This window comes from Microcebus murinus, chromosome 12 (assembly GCF_040939455.1).
Source record: "Microcebus murinus isolate Inina chromosome 12, M.murinus_Inina_mat1.0, whole genome shotgun sequence".
Classification (NCBI taxonomy): Eukaryota; Metazoa; Chordata; class Mammalia; order Primates; family Cheirogaleidae; genus Microcebus; species Microcebus murinus.
The window spans coordinates 42679734-42694967 of NC_134115.1; the positions used below are offsets into that span (position 1 = coordinate 42679734).

Consider the following 15234-nt stretch of genomic DNA (forward strand, 5'->3'; position numbering starts at 1 on the left):
GTTCTGTTCAATTTTTTTTGTTAAATTTAAGAAGTCTATAGGACAACACAAAACCATCTCTGGTAATATATTTGCAGTTTGGTCTTCAAAAGCTGTAAAAAGTAACAAATAAAAAAATACTGAGTTAAAACTATTAAAAATATTTACTAATAATTGTTTTCTAAATGCCACTTATTTGAGACAGCAGAAACCAAAGCCTCTTCCTTAGAATTCTCACTTCACTTATTATTTCACAAAAGTGCTTTAGAACTTAGATTTCTACCACCTGCATGGAGTGTAAAGACAAAAGCAAGCCCAGCAGAAAGAAGGCCCAATGGAGTCCACTCCAGACTAGTTCACCTGAGGAGCTAGACATGTCCGTGAGTGCTCAGGGGCACACATGTGAAGGGGGGTAGCGAGTCAGGCACTAAGGTGTCTTCTTTGTTTCTGAAACTCAATTCCATTCAAATCCTAACTCTATAATAGGCCAAAGGATGCTACTCACATTTATTTGGTGTCAAATTCATTTTTTCTGAAATCCTTACATCTGCACCTTAAATCATCTAAAATAAACTATTATATCCAGCACAACATTGTCAAACAGAGCTGCTATTTAGCTTCCTTACTGTCTAGCTCTAGCTAATGCTTAATATGCCTCGTAATCCTTTACGGTTGGAAGAAGGATCTTCACTTTACTTAATCAGTCATGCTGCATTTAGAGGTAAACAGTGTTTTTGGACTATTTGCCCAGAAATTTCAAGTAAACTGCCAGTTGAAGCTCTGAGTTTATTTTGGTAAGTGCACATATTCACATGCAATTACCCAGAAAGATGAAAAACTAGTTAGTAAGAAACCTACCTACTGTCATGTCAGAAGCTGGAAAACAATCTTAACTACACAGTATTTACAGATTGGGGCTTTTAAAGGATTCATAAACCACTTTTCCAGGCTATTTCTTATACTTCATTAGTTATTCAATTGGTGTATGAGTCACTTTGCCTTATCTTGAAAAAATATCTTAATATTTTCTGATTCTTTTGACAATTAAGTTTTTGTTAACTAAGGGATGAGCATGTGATCTGGCTATTATCACTTCTAGAATACAAAATAACCCTTTAAATGTCTGTGGAGCATATGCTCTCAAACTGTCTTATTATTTAAATGACACAGTGGTAAACTGAGTTCCCAAAATGTCAAAATCCTAAGAAGTCTTTTTTTTTTTTTAGACAGAGTCTCGCTTTGTTGCCCAGGCTAGAGTGAGTGCCGTGGCGTCAGCCTAGCTCACAGCAACCTCAAACTCCTGGGCTCGAGCGATCCTTCTGCCTCAGCCTCCCGAGTAGCTGGGACTACAGGCATGCGCCACCATGCCCGGCTAATTTTTTTTTTATATATATATATCAGTTGGCCAATTAATTTCTTTCTATTTATAGTAGAGACGGGGTCTCGCTCTTGCTCAGGCTGGTTTTGAACTCCTGACCTTGAGCAATCCGCCCGCCTCGGCCTCCCAAGAGCTAGGATTACAGGCGTGAGCCACCGCGCCCGGCCCCTAAGAAGTCTTTATTTCCAAGAGTAAAATAAAAGATAGCTAATAATGTGGAGTGAAAGCTATCCTGAGCCTTTTACCCCTCCCTCTGTAACATTTAGAAATTGGGGGGAATCTAGGATTACATTAATTATCTTCTAAAATAAAATTTTATGGAAGTGTTTATTTTTAAAAGGAGAGTTTCAAGAGAACAAGATACTTGAATAGGACATACTACTAAATGAAAAAAAAAAAAATCCCAAAGCCCTTTGCTAAGTTGGCACCAATAATTCAATGAAACCAAGCTAATTAGAGTTTGATCTCTACATGCAACATGAACCTTCTTAAAAGGATGAAAGACCTGTAACAAAAATAACCTATGTCGCTCCATCTTTTGGCAAATGAAATAAGTGAAATTAACCTAAGTATACTTTGGAAGGTTGAAGGTCACATTCAGAATTAAACAGAAAACTTTCAAACCAAGAAAGCAAAATGGGAACTTTCATTAGCTGCTTGATTCTATTATGTCAAAATGGAAATGATATAGATAATGACTATACAACAGGTGCTTAGTTTTAAAATCAGTACAAGCAGTTTATCATGAGAAGTCTATACCTCGTAAACTGTTTCTCTTGAGTTCTGCCCCTTTGTCATATGCTTGAGTTTAATGAAGACTATCCATTGTAACTACTGAGAGCAGAGAAGCAAGACATAGAGTAAAGTAAGCTTGAGAAATCCTGGGGCTTAGGGGCCTTTTCCCTGGCTGGTCCTGGCCATTTATGTTCCAATACAGAAGGTTTAGACTGTTTTGAGAAAAGGAATCATATCTTGGGTATTAGGTTCCCTATCAAAAGCCATCAGATGGACAGCTATTTAGCAAGTAATTGGCCTACAGTTCTTGGATAATGATTTTAAAAAAGCAAAACAAAAAAACCCTTAAACTTTCCCACTGAAACCTTTTATTCTGTTTTTGTTGATGCTTAAGGAAAACAGCTTTGCCCATAACTCACTGTGGCCTGGACTTAAGACACTAGCTTGTAGTTGGCCAATTAGGAAAGAGGCCAAACTACATTCTTCTTAGGCATTCAGTTGATAAGTGGCACTTAACTGATGATTTTTTTCATATAATCTTAACAAGAACTCATAAGTCGCATTGATTATGCCCCAAGAGATGAGGGACCAATGGTAATTCAGATGGGCACCCCCGAAAAGATTTGTCACTTTCCTGTCCCGTTCTAGCCAGATTTTTTTGAAAACCTTGGGGAAAGACTGAAATTCCCCACCAGTCTGAGTCTGTATACGAGTTTTTACAACATTAACTGGAAAAAACAAGAATCCCAACATGGCACCCAAAAGACCTCCACAGATAAAATTGTTGAGCAAATTAGCACTGTGAGACATTGCAGTAGGCAGATGCAACGTCTTAATGGGACCTCGAAGGCCAAAAAAAAAAAAAAGAGAGACATTGCTGAGTCCATTGTGGAAAAGAATGGGCACCAAGCCTTGATAATATTCTCTAATTCCGTGGTATTTTAGGGCCTTGAAAGCCTGATAAGTGTTTGTAAATTTATCATGATGCTTGTGGTCTTGAAGCAATGTCTGAACTCTTTCTAATGGAGTGAAAATTGCTTCTGTTGTCCCTGCCAGTATTGCTGCCATGCTGTGGGTTGCAAACTCCGGAGCACTGACATGCTTGCGGAGAAGGCAGGATAAATCCTCATACAGACCAAACATAAGTGCCAGTGTGGTTGTTTTTTGCATTAACGGATGAAGCTTTCCATGACATAAGTTTCGAAATCCATCCCTCCTCAACTGAAGTATAGCATCCCAGGTTTTGATGCCACATAGCTGTTGCCGAAAAAGGACCTCTGAACAGGAAATGTGATTGCTACATTGTTGAAAGCTGCATAGCAGCCACACAAGTAATGCTTCATTTCACCAAAATTTGTAATGTGAGGTGTTACATATTGTTTTGAAGATTTTAGAATTGGTGGCCTCTTTTCATGAGTGGCAGGAGGGAGAGGGAGGAAGATGGAGACGGAGAAGGCTCAGAAGTGATTCCCCGCTAGCCGCCAGGGTGGGGCTCGCAGTGGCAGGCCAGGGAAGCCTTGGACCCTTCTTCATGCTGCACGTCTTTCCAACCAGAGGACTAGAGGAGCCCAGCGGACCCCCGCCCGCCCCAACATTCACCTATCATTTCTTTTTGTTGGGAATATTTCAAATCTTCTCTTCTAGCTGTTTTGAAATATATTTATAATATATTGTTTTTAACTATAGTCACCCTACGGTGCTATTGAAACTAGAACTTATTCCTTCTGTTTGTTTGTACCCATTAACTAACTTCCCTTCATTCCCAGTCCCCCACTCTTCCCAGCCTCTGGGAACTATTATTATACTCTCTACCTCCATGAGATCCAGTTTTTTAGCTCTCACATATGAATGAGAACATGCATTAGTACAGCCTTGTTGTTCTGTGCCTGGCTTATTTCACTTAACTTAAGGGCCTCTAGTTCCATCCAGGTTTCTGTAAATGACAGAATTTCATTCTTTTTTATGGCTGAATAGTGTTACCTCTCCCTTCTCCCTTCCCTTCCCTTCTCCCTTCCCTTCTCCCTTCCCTTCCCTTCCCTTCCCTTCCCTTCCCTTCCCTTCCCTTCCCTTCCCTTCCCTTCCCTTCCCTTCCCTTCCCTTCCCTTCCCTTCCCTTCCCTTCCCTTCCCTTCCCTTCCCTTCCCTTCCCTTCCCTTCCCTTCCCTTCCCTTCCCTTCCCTTCCCTTCCTTCTTTCTTCCCTTCTTCCTTCCCTCCCCCTCCTTCCCCTTCCCTTTTCTCTCCCCTCTCCTCCCCTCCCCTCCCCTCCCTCTTCTCTCCCTCTTCCCTTCCTTTTCCCTTTCCCTTTTCCTCCCCTTTTTCTTCTTCTTTTCTTTTACAGATGGGGTCTTGCTATGTTGCTCAGGCTAGCCTCAAGCTCCTGAGCTCAAGCGATCCTCCTGCCTCACCTTCCCAAGTAGCTGGAACTACAAGCACACACCACTGCTCCTGGATTATACCACATTTTCTTTATCCATTCATCTACTGTTGAACACTTAGTTTGATTCTGTGTCTTTGCTATTGTGACTAGTGGAGTACAGGTATCTTTTTGATATAGTGATTTTCTTTCCTTTGGATAAATACCAAAGCCTCGATTGCTGGATCATATAGTAGTTGTATTTTTAGTTTTATGAGAATCCTCCATATTCTTTTCCACAATGGCTGTGTTAATTTAATTCCCACCAGTGGTGTCTGAGAATTCCCTTTTCTCTGCATCCATGTCAGCATTTGTTATTTTTGTCTCTTTTTTTTTTTTTTGAGACAGAGTCTCGCTTTGTTGCCTAGGCTAGAGTGAGTGCCATGGCGTCAGCCTAGCTCACAGCAACCTCAAACTCCAGGGCTCAAACAATCCTTCTGCCTCAGCCTCCCAAGTAGCTGGGACTACAGGCATGCGCCACCATGCCTGGCTAATTTTTTCTATATATATTAGTTGGCCAATTAATTTCTTTCTATTTATAGTAGAGACGGGGTCTCACTCTTGCTCAGGCTGGTTTCGAACTCCTGACCTCAAGCAATCTGCCTGCCTTGGCCTCCCAGAGTTCTAGGATTACAGGCGTGAGCCACCGCGCCCGGCTATTTTTGTCTTTTTGATAATAGATATCCTAAGTGGGATGAGATGATATCTTATTGTGGTTTGGTTTTGATTATATTTCCCTGATGATTGGTGATGTTGTACATTTTCTTAAATATATCTGTTGACAATTTGCATGTCTTCTTTTGAAAAATGTCTGTTCATACTCATTGCCTACTTTTTAATGGGATTATTATTATTATTTTGCTGTTGAGTTGTTTGTATCTTCTAGATAGTAATCCTTTTTTGGATGAGTAGTTTACAAATATTTTCTCCCATTCTATGGGTCCTTTCTTCACTCTTTTGATTGTTTCCTTTTCTGTGTAAAAGCATTTTAGTTTAATATAGTCCCATTTGCTTATTTTTGTTTTTGTTGCCTGTGGTTTTGAGTTCTTAGCCACAAAATCTCTGCTTAGAACAATGTCCTGAAGTGTTTCCCCTATGTTTTTTCCTAGTATAATAGTTTTATAGTTTCAGTTATTATGTTTGAGTCTTTAATCCATTTTGTGTTTATTTTTGTATATGGTAAGAAATAGGGGTCTAGTTTCATTCTTCTGTGTATGGATATAATTTCTTAAAACAGTAATAAAGTTTGCTGCATTGATTGACTCTTCCTTTCATGAATGATTTCTTCATAGCATGCCATGCTGTTTGATAGCATTTTACCTAGAGTAGAATTTCTTTCAAAATTGGAGTCAGTCCTCTCAAACCCTGCCACTGTTTTTATCAAATAAGTTTATGTAATATTATAAATCCTTTGTTATCATTGCAACAATATTCATAGCCTCTTCAACAGGACTAGTTTCCTTCTTAAGAAACCACTTTCTTTGCTCATCCATAACAAGCAACTCCTCATGTATTCACATTTTTTCAAGAGAGTACAGCAATTCAGTCACATCTTCAGGTTCTCCTTCCAATTCTAGTTTTCTATACTGACTTCCTCCACTGAAGTCTTGAACCCTTCAAAGTCATCCATGAAGGCTGAAATTAACTTCTTCCAAACAACTGTTGATGTCAACATTTTGGCCCTCCTGCCTTTGCACCTATCATTTATTACTTCTTAGACCTCCCCTCCTACTGCTTTCTCTTCCTTCCCTGTGTTTGGGCCACTTGGACTTTCTGCCATTTCTTGACGACACCAAGCATGCCCTTGACTCAGAAGCCTTTGTACTCATCATTCCTTCTACCTCGAAATTTTCTTTACATAGTATATATGCATAGCAATTTTTCTTTTCTTTTCTTTTTATTTCAAAAACTCTAGGGGGTAGTACAAGTGTTTTTTGTTATGTGGATAAATTGTATCATGTGCACAGCTATTTTTCTTGTCTTAAGTCTAGGCTCAAATCTCACTTGAAGCTTACCTATTTCCCATCCCTATGTCACTTGCCTCATTACCTCTCTCTCTTTCATGCTCTACTTTTTTTTTCACAGCACTTTTGCTGTCAAATATTTTTATTCTGCTATCTAGTGCATTTATTATTATATTTAAGCTCCATGAGCGTGAGGATCTTTTCCCTCTTATTCATTAATGCATGAATTACATTAATTAATCACATTATTAATTAATTAATGTATTACTATTTGAAGTAGCTAGAATAATACTTGGCACAAAACAGTCACTCAAAAACTATTTGTTGATTATGAATAAAAGGTTGTGGTTGACTTTCATGTTGACTGAGACTCTAACCTTCTTTAGTTTTTTCTTCCTTGAAGAAATCATTTGTAATACTTGAGAGGTGTTCTTTTGCTTTCTATCTATAGAAGCTGAAGGACCCTAGGAAATAATAGCAAGTGTGTTTTTTGCCTTTAGGCATGTATATGTCACCCTAGAATTGAGCAGTCTCAGCAGTCTCTTAGGAAAATCAAGAGAACATTTTAGACTTTTCCTTTCTTTTCTCCTCCTTTGCTTCTTTCATAAAGAAAGTAACCTCCTGAGAGTTTTAATTGTTCTTGTGAACCTCATGGCTGGTGCCTTTCAACAAGAGATTCATGGGTTGCTGAGAAGCTAAGGATGACTAAGGTGCAACAAACAGGTTTCCTTTGGTGTCATTGCTAGTGTCTGCTCTCTTGCTTCCCTTATCTCCTAATTCACTGAGGTTTACAAACCAAACTTCTCCTACTTCATCATACTCATAGTTCAAGTTTATGAAAGACAAGGAGTGGCTTCACTGAGTGCTCAACATTCTGTAATGGGATTATTAACATATGCCAACATATGTTGTTCATGGACCTTTCTCAATGCAAAGAATGTTTGCAAATGTCAGAATATTTTGTTTCAGGCATTTCTACTTTGGTTAAAACTTTGTCAAAATAGAAGTTCCTTTGTACATTGCTTCATCTAATCTGAGTATGTTAAAAATAGTCGGTAGTTGGAATGAAGTTAAACCCTATCATTTAACTTTGTGGCAATTGCTACTCCTTTCCAACCATCTTCTATACTCTCCTTGTCCTCTGTTCTTTGGATTTTCTGTCTTCTTTTTATTTATCAACTTTCTCCCTTCCTTACTTTACAGTTATATTTCAATTTCATAGGCTTCCCTAGAAATGAAGTATTGATTCTCATTCATCAGAAAGTTTTTTCAAATATACTAGTTCCACCTCTCTTTCCTACTTTTTCTGGATATATGAATTTCAAATGATAGAAGTTAAACAATTTATTGTGTTTCATCTTGTTTTGGTCATTTAAATGATTCCCTTAAAAATTTTTTTTTTGAGATACAGTCTCCCTGTGTCACCCCGGGTAGAGTGCAGTGGCATCATCATAGCTCACTGCAACCTCAAACTCCTGATCCTTCGGCCTCAGCCTCCCAAGGAGCTGGGACCACAGGTGCATGCGACTACACCCAGCTAATATTTCTATTTTTTGTAGAGACAGGGTCTCGCAGTTGCTCAGGCTGGTCTTGAACTCCTGACCTTAAGTGATCCTCCTGCCTCAGCCTTCAGAGTGCTAGGATTATAGGTGTGAGCCATCGTGCCTGGCCTAAATTTTAAATTGTCTATAAAGAATATATTGTTATATAAAGAAAAAACTCAAAGAATTATAAAAATTATCCTGATTGTTAAGCATCACTTCATGTCTACATGGTTATTTATGATTATAAAACTATCAGGTTTAAAGTGACAATTGCTGGGTAGCCCCCTATAAAATAGCTCCATACCTTCACATGTATAAATGCACAGAAAAGTACAAAACACACGGAAATACTGGAAATCACATAAATATTCAGCTAGCCTTGGAGAGACAACATATACATAGCCAGTACAACTGGAATGAAAAGTATAAACAACTCCCTGTATTAGCCTATGTGACAGTAGGTAGACTTTTCTTTTTTAGTCCTGCCACTGTCTCTTTCCTATTTCAGAAATGGAGGCTGCCGGGCGCGGTGGCTCACGCCTGTAATCCTAGCTCTTGGGAGGCCGAGGCGGGCGGATTGCTCAAGGTCAGGAGTTCAAAACCAGCCTGAGCAAGAGCGAGACCCCGTCTCTACTATAAATAGAAAGAAATTAATTGGCCAACTGATATATATATAAAAAATTAGCCGGGCATGGTGGCGCATGCCTGTAGTCCCAGCTACTCGGGAGGCTGAGGCAGAAGGATCGCTCGAGCCCAGGAGTTTGAGGTTGCTGTGAGCTAGGCTGACGCCACGGCACTCACTCTAGCCTGGGCAACAAAGCGAGACTCTGTCTCAAAAAAAAAAAAAAAAAAAAAAAAAGAAATGGAGGCTGTATCAACTCTAAAATCGGGAAACTATCTTTCTACTATGTGAGTGCTACTTCTGAGGTAGAGTATTTTCCTCATCTTTTCTCTAAGCTCCTATCCCATCTCCTTGTAACTCCCAGAATACAGCCAGCCAGGAATGACCCAGGGACTAAAGGTAAAGTTCCAAGAAGTCTCCTTTGCATTCCTTATAGGGATCAGGAAAGAAAGCACCTTGGTAGCAGTTCATACTAGAGATAAAATTTCCCCTTTAATCTATCTCATAGAGTGGCCAGAAGTTTAGGCAGTAGATTGGAAGATGATACTCCCAATCTTTAGATGCTTTGAAAACTATCTAAATAGAACTTGTGAAAAACTAAACATCACAAAACAAGGAGAAAGGAACAGTATCTGAAATACTTAGAACGAAGTGGTGAAATGGTTTAATGTGGAAATCAGAATAAAATTCAGATGCAAAAAAGAAATTATGTTTATCAAATGGGATTCATAAGGAGAGAATAGGCTGAAATAGAAAACTCAACATAAGATTAAAAGGTCAAAAAGTAAGAGAAGGAAGAATTCTAAGGAAACTAAAAATAGGATAGTAGATTTAAAATTTGTGAGAAGCTATGACAGAATTGACACTGCGCAAAATGAGATTGGTAAATTGGAGGACAAAATATAGAGAAAAAGAACACAGATAAAATGCAGAGGAAAATAACGAAGTGTTAAAACAAAGGTAAATTAAGGAAAGAAAGGGAAAAGATGATAATATGGAGTACCAATGTAAAGATGGTATATCTAAGACAGAGTCCAGAATAAATGAAACTGATGTAATAATGCAAGACATAATTTTAAAGTATTTCTTTGAGATAAAAAAGATTCTAGCATGCAGGATAGGATCATTGTTTTTGAGGAGAAAATAACCAGATAAGACCTCTATTTAAATATATTCTGAAAAATTTTAAAATTATAACCATAAGGGAAAAGCACAATGTCACCTATAAGAAGAACAAAAATCTGAATAATGAACATATATTTTTTTTCTACCAAGTAAAACCTCAATAAAAGTTTTTTTTTTAAAACAAAATCCTCCTATGATCTTTTCCTTCAAATTCATCCAGTAATTGATTGTATATCTTATATATGATTGTGTGTATATGTACATATATACATCACATTTTCTTTATTCAGTCATCCATTGATGGACACTTAGGTTGATTCCATATCTTTGCTATCATGAATAGTGCTGTGATAGACATATGAGTGCAAGTATCTTTTTTATATAATGATTTCTGTTCCTTTGGGTAAATACCCAGTAGCAGAATTGCTGGATTTAAATGGTAGTTCTATTTTCTTTGCAAAATCTTCATACTGTTTTCCATAGAGGTTGTGCTAATAAACATTCCCACCAACAGTGTATAAGCATACCCTTTTCTCTGCAACCTTGCCAATATGTTATGTTTTCACTTTTTTTTTTTTTTTTTTATGAGACATGGTCTCTCTCTGTTGCTCAGGCTGGAGTGCAGTAGTGTGATCATAGCTCACTGCAACCTTGAACTCCTGGGCTCAAGCAATCCTTCCACTTCAGTCTCCCAAGTAGCCAAGACTACAGGCACATGCTACTACACCTAGCTAATTTAAAAAAAATTTTTTTTTTTTTTTTGTAGAGACAGAGTCTCACTATGTTGCCCAGGCTGGTTTCAAACTCGTGGCCTCAAGCAACCCTCCTGCCTTGGCCTTCCAAAGTGCTGGGATTACAGGTGTGTGCCACTGTGCCTGGCCTATTTTTCCACTTTTTAATTGCTATTCTGATGAGTGTAAGATGATATCTCACTGTGGTTTTTATTTGCATTTCTCTGATGATTATTGATATTGAACATTTTTTTCATATCTTGTTGACAGTTTGTATGTCTTCTTTTGAGAAATGTCTATTCATGTGCTCTGGCCACTTTTTAATGGGGTTATTTGGATTTTTTTGTTATTGTTGAGTTGTTTGAGTTCCATGTAAATTCTGGATATCAGTCTCCTGTTGGATGTATAGTTTGCAAATATTTTCTCTCATTCTGTAGGTTCTTTGTTCACTCTGTTGATTATTTCTTTTGTTGTGAAGAAGCTTTTTAGTTTGAGTTCCATTTGTCTGTTTTCATTTTTATTGCCTGTGCTTTTGAGGTCCTAGTCATGAATTCCTTGCTTAAACCAATGTCCGGAAGTTTTCCCTAGGTTTTCTTCTAGTGTTTTTATGGTTTCAGGTCTTAAATTTAAATCTTTAATCCATTTTGAGTTGATTTTTGTATATGGTGAGAGATAGGAGCCCAATTTCATTCTTCTGTATGACTATTCAGTTTTCCCAGGGTGATTTACTAAAAAGGTGTCCTTTTCCCAGTGTATTTTTTTGTTAACTTTGTCAAAGATCAGTTGACTGTAGACATGTGGCTTTATTTCTGAGTTCTCTATTCTGTGCTATTGATCCATTTGTCTATTTTTATGCCAGTGCTACGCTGTTTTGGTTACTATACCCTTGTAGTATAACTTCAGGTCAAGTAATGTGATACTTCTAGCTTTGTTGTTTTTGCTTGGGATTGCTTTGTTTATTCAGGCTCTTTTTTGGTTCCATATGAATTTTAGGATTTTTTTTTCTAATTCTGTGAAAAATGACATTGATCTTTTGATAGAGGTTTTATTGAATCTGTAGATTGCTTTGGGTAGTATGGTCATTTTAACGATACTAATTTTTCTGATCCATGAGCATGGGGTGTTTTTTCACTTGTTTGTGTCATCTATAATTTCCTTCTTCAGTGTTTTGTGGTTTTCCTTGTAGAGATCTTTCATCTCTTTGGTTAAATATATTTCTAGGTATTTTATTTTTCTTTTAATCCTTTAAAGAAGCATTAGTCTCTACAATCTTTTCAGGAGTGTGGCATTACTTTTGATTACTATTTTGGTAGGTAAAAGTTCTAGTGATTTTCTCTTGGCTTTTTCTGCTTGGTTTTCCTTTGTATTATAATATCCCTCACTCCATGGCTCAGCTAACCAATGTGGACATTGTACCAGCTATTGCATTCGTCTTTTCTAACTATGCATTCCAAACTGGGGAAATAACTATAGGTGGGTTCAGGTAACTATTGGACCCACTGGATAGAGATCTTAGTTGATTGCCTGACCTCTGTAAGCTCCTACTATGACTATTGAATCACAATAGCATTTTAGGTCTCCCTGAATTAGTGTGAATTCAAATCCAATGTCCAGTTATCCCTGATAAATGTGGTTAATTTCCCTTTCCCAGTGCATAGTAACCCTGGTAAATTGTCTCATGTTTCTTTGAGTAAGGGTAGGAGGAAGATTTACAGTATAATTTTTGGCAATATGTCAGGGTACCTAAAGGAGACCTATCCTTTTTATTAAGAGAGACTGAGTCTATGAACTAGCTCAACTTTAAGAAGTGGTTGAGGGCTATTACTCTCTTTTGTGTTGATTTAAGTTCTACTCTTGATAATCAGACCTAGAACTTTCCTACTTATACGAATTGGATAAGATTTAAGTGACTACCCATCTATTTTAATTCTAGGAACATCATGATCAGTTAGCTAAGGCCAGTGATTTCTACAGGCCAAACCATTTTGTTTATTGCTTTGACTCCACTGCCCATTATGGTAACCATGTCCACTTTGTTTCTGGAAGTTAATGGCTCCCACTTGGTCTGTGTAACCGAGATCCCATCACTCCCATCAAATTCAGGGAATCCAGTTTGATGGCACCATTTCCTACAGTTATTCTTGGCCTTCTAGTCTCATGGAGCTTATCAAGCCAAATAGAGCTCATCAGGGAGGCTGGGGCTTCCCTCAGTAATATAGGACTTAACATGGTAAATACTTTCCATATGTTAGAAAAGTTATGAGCCATTTTCCTTAAATACTTTCCAAAATGGGAACCAATGCTTGTAAGATAATGAAGATGTTTGTTTATAACCTTGGTGACTTAGACAAGTTAATATACAGAATGTAGTCTGAGTTTGAAAAGTATAACTGCCAACAGAATATGTTTATGTTTAGTGCTTTTAGAATGAAAAAGGAATTTTCTTAGTTATCAATACATTATATATTAAGTGTTTGGATTTTATCAGGTGAAAATAAAAGTCATTGGAATATTGTTTCATGTTTTCTACTATTATACATGGTCAAAAATAAACATTGAACAACAGAGTTCTGTTCTGAGGATGAATGTGACTGCTCATGTTCTATATAGATAGCTTAAAAAAACTCAGTCTTTTGTCTTATATTCTCTCTTCATTATTTCTTACTAATTCATCCCTTTTGAGGTCTTGCAGGAAACTAAAATAGATAAGAGGAAAAAGATGGTTGAAAAAGTAGAGGAGATAGATTTACCTTATTCATTACAACTTACTGTTTTTACTGTGGAACTATTGAGGTAATAACACCAGTTTGAAATACAGTGATTTATGAGTCATGAAAAAACATTTAGTTTTTGAGATTGTCTAAAAGGAAACATTTATTAATAAATAGAGTGCTTGGAACCTTTTTTTCTACTCCACACCCTCCTGTGGGGTACTAATTCAAGAAAAGATTTGCTGAAGTACAGCCAGGGTTGAAATCTACTTAAAAGTGAGAGGAAGAGATTGAGATAGGGAGACAGGAAGTGGTGATGTGAAAGTATAGATTGGCACCCGTGTAGAGAGACACATATGTATAGGGAGAGGGAGAGAGAACCTCAGAAGATTTTGAGTTGATGTTACTGTAGTATAAAGTGTTCCTAATGTATTCTGTTCTTCATTTGGAATTTGACTTTTTTTTTTTAAATTTGGCTTTGGAAAAAGCTAATTATGACCACTGTTCATATCTTATCTATCTATGAGTTTTTAACTTTCCTCTGATAGAATAGCTTTAATAATCCATTGTGCTTTTATTAGCTTCAATAATCTAATCAGGCCATAGTACAGATTAGTTTAAATCAAATCACTTATTAGGGTCCTTGTTCCAGAGTGACCCTTTCTTTTCATTTGTAAGCATTAATACTTACTGGTCATGTTAAAGGGCCAGTAAGTTTCTTTTTATAATGAATGTGGGTGAGACATTGTTGTAGCTCATTTTATGCTGCTGTAACAGAATAGCTTGAAGTTGAACAACTTATAAAGAAAAGAGATTTATTTCTTACAGTTCTAGAGGCTGGGGCATCTGAGATTGAGGGGCTCACATCTGGCAAGGGATCTCATGCTGTATCATCCCATAGTGGAAGTTAGAAGGTTAAGAGCGTAAGAGAGCAAGTGGGGGCCAAACTGATTTTTCTACCAAGCCCACACCGGAGATAATGAACCCACTCTCGTGATGACATTAATCCGTTCATAGGGCAGAGCTCTCATGACCTAATCACCTCTTAAAGATCCCACTTCTCAAAACTGTTGCTTTGGGGATTAAGTTTCTAATACATGAACTTTGGGGAACACATTCAAACCATAGCAGAGATACTTTGTACTTCAACTGAACTTTATTGTTTAAACATTTTCAGGCAAGAAAACTTTATTTTATGTAGAATATAAGAATACGGATGGGTCAGTAGGAGAGGGCATTTTGTCCCCTTACTCCTCAGCACTCATATTTAGATGATTTGATTCTTCTGAATTTCTAAAAGGAAGTTTTCTCCCTTATTGTAAAAACGCAGATTTCCCGAGTGTCCTTGAATGATTTATTCATGGCCTACTTGTGTAGTAGCAAAAGAAAAGAATTATACATTACATTTTTTATCTTGTGCAAGAGAAAAATTTAAAAAAAATATATTGGTAAGACCTTTAATAAAATTTTTAATGAGTTGTCTTTCCAACTCATAGTCATTACAAAGAGTACTGTCTCCTCTATTATCATGACTCAGAGCAGTGTATTTTTTTTCCTAGCTAGGATATGTATTATTTTCATATTGGTTTTGAGGTTAAATATTCTTCTTGTGTTTAAGAAAATCTAAGTTGTACCCATACTTAAGTTGGTGTTTAAATTATGCCTTGATAAATGTCATAAACTTATTAATAGCATTTTTCCCAAGATTAAAACACTAAAAATCACCAGTATGCTGAGGTGAATAAAGTTCTGTCATTAACTAGGAATTTTTTCCATTTCCTTCTTCCTTTCCCTTATTACTGTCTTCTCTCATCCACAAGTTTCAGTAATTGAATATTTGAGGAATGAATGAATGATCTCATGTAATTATTTATTTACTATCTCTCACCCTCTTATTAGAATGTAAATTCTATAAGGATAGAGGCTACACCAATCTTATTTATCTCAGTATGCCTAAAGCCTAAGATTAGTATATGGAAGAAATTCAATAAGTTAGTTGAATTAATGAAGCATGAATAATAGGAAATACATT

General features: G+C 37.0%; 1 protein-coding gene and 1 pseudogene across 4 annotated transcripts in view; one reads left to right on the top strand and one right to left on the bottom strand.

The window, feature by feature from the left end:
• CCDC171 (coiled-coil domain containing 171) overlaps window positions 1-15234 on the top strand; it is a 319711-nt gene that overhangs the window by 98200 nt on the left and 206277 nt on the right. The gene's annotated exons all lie outside the window — the stretch shown is intronic.
• Window positions 2579-4808, bottom strand: LOC105874136 (mitochondrial nicotinamide adenine dinucleotide transporter SLC25A51-like; annotated as a pseudogene).